We start from the raw sequence: 6,000 nt of genomic DNA on the forward strand, positions 1-6,000 counted from the left end.
AATCGGCACCAATATGTTCCTTGCATGCTGGCATCAAGTCTCCTTCAAAAGTGCCACATATGAGATATGAGAAAGGCAATCTTCTTTCAAATGTCACTGTTAGCTGACATTTATTCTAGCCTTTCCCCCCCTCCTCCCCATCCTCTGCTTGTCTTGATATTTTCCCATTCTGGCCCTTGCAGGCCTTAATTTCACTGCTGCGGCCTGCTAGCTGAAGCGAATTCACGATCTCTGACCTAAGCAATGCTGAAGTGGAACTGCCAGTTGCCATGATATAAGTAGTAAAACCAGATATATGACTTAATCACACCAATTTGCAGGAAAGATGAGGTTCGGCCTGGCATTGCACAAGTGCAGTTATTTTGCTCGGGCCAATGGTTGGCCCTGTCACTGTGGGGTCAGTAACCTATGCAGTGCTGTCCTACTGTGCCAGCATCACTACTGCCAGAACCTAAATAGATAGCGATGTGCTGCTCTAGCAGCATTGTCATGCAGAAATTCTCTGCTCTGGTTGTGCGACTCCCCTTCTGCATCAGAAGGCAGCCAGAAGTTCCACTATATGCTCTTTATACCGAAAAAATCGGCAGAGAATTAGACTGGGGATATTGGGAAGGTTGCAGGAATAAAATGAAATCAACTCGCATAAGACAGGACAAATTGAAGATTAAAGGGCAATACCTACAGTTGACATAGAGAATAGGCTGAGAATGATGGTTTGATGTTCTGGCTCACTTGTACAAGGAGCAACCAACGAATAGTAGGAATATAAAGCAGAATCTTCCAGAGGCTTTATCTTTTAGAGCCACATTTTCTACCACAACTAGATTTGTGCGAATAGTAAATTTTAGGTTGGAAGCAAATAGCCACTTGGTTCAAATTACTTCAAGTCGAATTTAGAGTATATACCAGATATAAAAAAATTAGCATATTTGCCATGACCTAACTGACCTGCCAAGGCATGTGCAAATGTCACACTTCTTGGTTCAAAGGAGGTGCAAGCAACATTAAATAGTAACAGCATTTGACTTTAGGTGGAAGGTTAGTGAACCTGTAAAAAATTACATTTTAAAATTTGCTAAGAACACATAAGCTGGCATAAAAAGCTTGTAAACTTAGAGGAAGAATCAATGCAAACTTTCCTTGAAAAAGTGCAGTCACACCTTTTGGCAAAGGCTCCCTGGGCGCCGCCATAGTCCTCTCCGAGCTGTTAACATGCGTGACCCCCCCGAAAGTGCGCTGTCGAGGTCAAAACGTCAGCTTTTGTACTCCTGTGCAACATCCCAGAAAGGAGGCGATCCTCCTCTCCATTAAGAAAGTATATCCTCCTCAGTCCCAAGACTGCACTAATCGAAAGAGCTTTTGCGAAACTGTATTATTTAGCTTCCTGTCGTTGAAAACAAACGTAGAAAAATTATGAACTCAAAAAAGTTGAACAGTTGTCGCAAAATGTGATGGTGCCCATTTGGGTATTCCTGAACTTTTGAAGTCTCTATGATTGCGTGCGACAAAAGTATCAGACAGAAATGGCTTTCAATATGATCTTCAGGGCATCCATAGTTAAAGGAATGTACAATAAACGCCATTCACACTACAACTAAAGAAAAAAAGGCTTTCACTTATGAAGAGGGCGCCGCCAAGCGTTTGTGCAATGCTCGGCTATTTTCGTTCACTGTTTTCCGAATAGGACTGGACACACAGCGCCACTTCTTGGGGCTTAGCAAAAGCAATGCATGCTTATTGTGGCAAGACAAATTTGGACACGGACTGGACACACAGCACCACTTCTTGGGGCTTAGCGAAAGCAATGCATGCTTATTGTGGCAAGACAAATTTGGACACGTGGATATCGAATTGTGGTGATCTGTAGCCTTTAAAACAGTGGTACCCAATTGGGTACCCTAGGACCGAGGAGGCTATATGTCCCCTTTAAAGACGTGGGGAAGGAGTTATATGCAGACTTTTGTACGCCTATTGGTTAATTTCAAATCTTTTAAAATTTCCAATAACTTAAAATCAAATACCTTGATATATATACAAGCCTAAATACCTTGATATATATACAAGCCTAACTGCAACACATCTTATCTTTTGCTCTCATTAATTACTGCCACCAGGGCTGGCAATAGGACGTTTTTGCTGGGGGTGACCAGACAAAGTTCCTTCAGGGGAGCCAGAAAACTCGGATTTCTGTGCTTTGAATATGTTTGCTGTTAAGAGAGGGGAAAGGGGCAGCTGCTCCCTAGCACCCTCCTCCACCGGCTTCCATAAGTAAATTCTCGTAAGGAAGAAAGTTTAATTTGTCTAGTTTTGTAGCTATGAAATGTTGTGGCTGGTGCCAGTGGGCCACTAGCAACCAGTTGTCAATTGCTAATACTGTTAAGACGGTGTCCAGAACCCTCTAGACTCTTCTTTATTGTCCCGTGTTTGAGCCCCACAACCTAAGCTGGAGTGGTGATGATGAGTATGTATAGATGAAAAGATGTGACGTGTAAATAATGGTCACACTTATTTTCCCCGCGCACTGGAGCGGCCGGCCCTGCTGAGACTTGGGCGGGAAAGCTACAGCGAACAAAGCGTTTAAGACGTGAAATGTGGACTATCTCGGAGGCACAGTAACGACGGTCCGAGGAACCCTCGATGGGAGTGACAAGGTAATTGACAGGGAGATGTTTGTTCACAAACAACGTAAGGTCCGAGAAAGGGTGATTGAAGTTTTTCACACAATCCTGGTGTATGAACAGGCATCCAAAGTGGTACTTCATCTCCAGGACAAAAGGTGACAACTCAACGAAAGCTGTCATAGCGTTGCTTGCGGTCTTGTTGACTGGCCTCCGTGTTGAGTTGAGCACGTTGCCGTGTGTCAGCGAGCCTGGAGACCAAATGTTCTGGCGTAGTCGTGGACGTTTTTGTCGTTACATTGAAGAAAGAGGCGCCAATAGTGAATATCGGCGCACGACCGTAGACAAAGAAGGGTGAATACCCGGTGGTTCACTGGACAGCAGTGTTGTGTGCAAACGTTACGAACAGCAAGATTTTGTCCCAGTTATCGTGGTTCGGTCTGATGTACATGGATATCATGTAAATTAGAGTCTGATGGAATCGCTCTGTCAGACAATTTGTCTGCAGGTGGTATGGGGAAGTGGTCTTATGAACTGTTCCACAAGTTTTTAGAATTTCGTCAAGAATTGTGGACACGAAGACTTTGCCTCGGTCACTCAACAATGTGCGAGGTGCACCATCACGCAACACAATAGCTTCTAAAAAGAAGGCGGCAACGTCCGAGGCAGAGCTAGTGCGTAGAGGAGCGGTCTCCACGTATCGTGTGAGGTGGCCTATGGCTGTGACGATTCCGCGGTGACCCGCTGGCGTTACGGGAAGTGGTCCGATGAGGTCTATTCTGACGACAAAAGGTGAATCGGGACATGGAATGGGTTGTAATAGGCCAGCAGGAGCTGAAGTTGGTCGTTTCTGGCATTGACGAAGTGCGCAAGAAGCGACATAATGAGCTACAAAGGTAGAAAGACCAGGCCAAAAGAAACAGCTCATAATGCGGTTGCAGGTCTTTAGAAATCCTAAGTGTCCAGCTGACGGGTCGTCGTGCAATGCTTCGAGAACTTGTTTTCGCAGCGAACGGGGAAGTATTGGCACCCACCGATGCCCATCCGCATTTTAAGTATAACCGCTGAAGGACATTGTTCTCTAGCTTGAACTGCCGCAGCCGACGACGTAGTCTGGCATTAGGTGGAGAAGGTGAGCCGTTCCGATGATACAGTTACAGTAGGGGTCGTCATGTTGGCACGCGGCAAATTGAGCGCTGCTGTTTAAAGATAGCGACCCAGCAACTGCCAGGGGTGATAACGTGAGTGCAGAGGAAGCCGCTTGATCACCTGAGGGGCGTTGAGGATGTGTGGTTGGAGATGAAAGTGGCAGAGGGCAGCGAGAGAGAGCAACGGCATCCTGATGCTGTTTGCCAGACCTGTACACAACGTCAAAAGTGTACTCTTGCAAACTGAGTATCCAGCGACTGAGGCGCCCAGACAAATTCTTCAGCGAGGACAACCAGCATAGGGCATGGTGGCCGGTAATCGCAGTGAAGTGGCATCCATACAGATAAGGTCAAAATTTCTGAATGGCCCAAATGACAGCGAGACATTCCTGCTCTGTTATCGAGTAGTTCTGCTCCGCAGGTGTTAGTGTACGGCTGGCTTACGCAACTACTCGCTCACGTGAAGTGTCGTCGCGCTAGAGGACAGCACCGATTCCGTGGCCGCTGACATCTGTGTGCAGGAAAGTAAGCAATGGAAGCAAGTCGGCCGCGTAGTGCGCCAGGCGTTGTAAGGCTGGGCAGATGGTCGCAGTGCGAGTGAGTTGAGCAAACCATGCACTCCGGGCGCTGGTAGCTGCATTGGGCTTTGCTGGGGTACAGGTGTCTTAGCAGCAACCTGAGCATAAGTTGGCATGGCCACAGAATATGAGCTCGGAACAGGTGTGACAGTCATCGAGGCCAGGCTTTCTTTGGTGGGGTGCAGGTGTCGTTTCAGCAACGCGAGCGTAACTTGGTATGGGCCTGGGATGCGAGCTCGGAACTGGTGTGCCAGTCATCAAGGACAGTTCCTCCTTCACGACGTCGCGTAGACTAGTAGCAGGTGGCGCCGTTCGAATGTCAAGGTGGCGAGGTGAAGCCTGTGCATGAAGTTCCTTGCGGATGATAGAGTGGATTAATGCACGCAGCTCGGTTGTGTCATGACTCGAGCTCAGATCAGAAATATCAGGTTGCACCGGAGTGGTCTGAAGCTCAAGGCGCTGACAGGTAGCGACATCGGCTATGGTCTGGGAATTCTGCACCACAAGCACGTTAAAAGTGACAGTCGCAATACCTTTTAGCAGGTGGCGCACGCGGTCATATTCCGCCATATAGTTGTCGATGCGGCGGCAGAGGGCGAGAACATCTTCAATGTAAGAAGTGTAAGACTCGCCGGGGCGTTGAACACGTGCACCAAGCCTCTTCTTGGCGATATCCGAGCGCACTGACGGGTTGGCAAAAATGTGGCGGAGCTGATGTGTAAAGGCGGGCCATGTCGGAAAATCTGTAGCGTGGTTGAAAAACCACGTTTTTGTGACGCCGCTCAAGTAGAATGCAACGTGGGTGAGTTTTGCAGGCTCATCCTAGTTGTCGATGGCACTCGCGCTGTCATACTCCTCGAGCCAGTCTTCAACGTCCTCACCCGGAAGCCCTGCAAATAGCGGAGGATCCTTTTGAGGGCTGGTGACCAGTTGAGAAGGGTTTCTTGGCAGCGGTGAAGCTGGCGCGCTGGGCTGGTCAGCTTGCAACATTACCGAACCCAGGTCGTTTAAGCGGCGGCCTTAACGGAGCTCCAGGGATGTGTTCTAGAAGACGCTGGGGGTGTGCGAGAGGACACAGGAACTGGGCAGCACTCTCCACCACTTGTAAGACAGCGTTTAGGACCCTTAAGACTCTTCTTTATTGTCTTAAGTATGAGCCCCACAACCGAAATTGGAGTAGTGATGATGAGCATGTACAGATAAAAAGATGGGACGCATAAATAATGCTCACAATACTTTTAATATCGGAAACCAAACATGAATTCCATAGTAGCCATCGCAATGTTTGAACAATATTTTAATTAGAAATTGTATCCATTCATGTTTTCCTAAACTAAATACTATAGGCAAGTTAGTTGCTTTATATAGCAGTGAATTTATTCTGTAATGGTGAAGCAGCATTAATTACTGCACACTAACAAAATTTTAATAACAATAACGGCAGGGTATCTTAGCAGTATTCACATTTCTTTGCCTTTTTTTTTAATCTTGAATTTGATAATGCAATAAACTTAATGTGTTGCTTGATAATTTGGTATGTGTTGTACAAAACTTTGTGAATCACCTGCTGTAGGTTACACACAGTTTCCCTTCATGCCCCTTGGAACTTCAGTTATACTTTTCACTTGCAAATGTGCGAAAACAAATGCAACACTG

The sequence above is a fragment of the Rhipicephalus microplus genome, chromosome 4 (assembly GCF_043290135.1).
Source record: "Rhipicephalus microplus isolate Deutch F79 chromosome 4, USDA_Rmic, whole genome shotgun sequence".
NCBI lineage: Eukaryota > Metazoa > Arthropoda > Arachnida > Ixodida > Ixodidae > Rhipicephalus > Rhipicephalus microplus.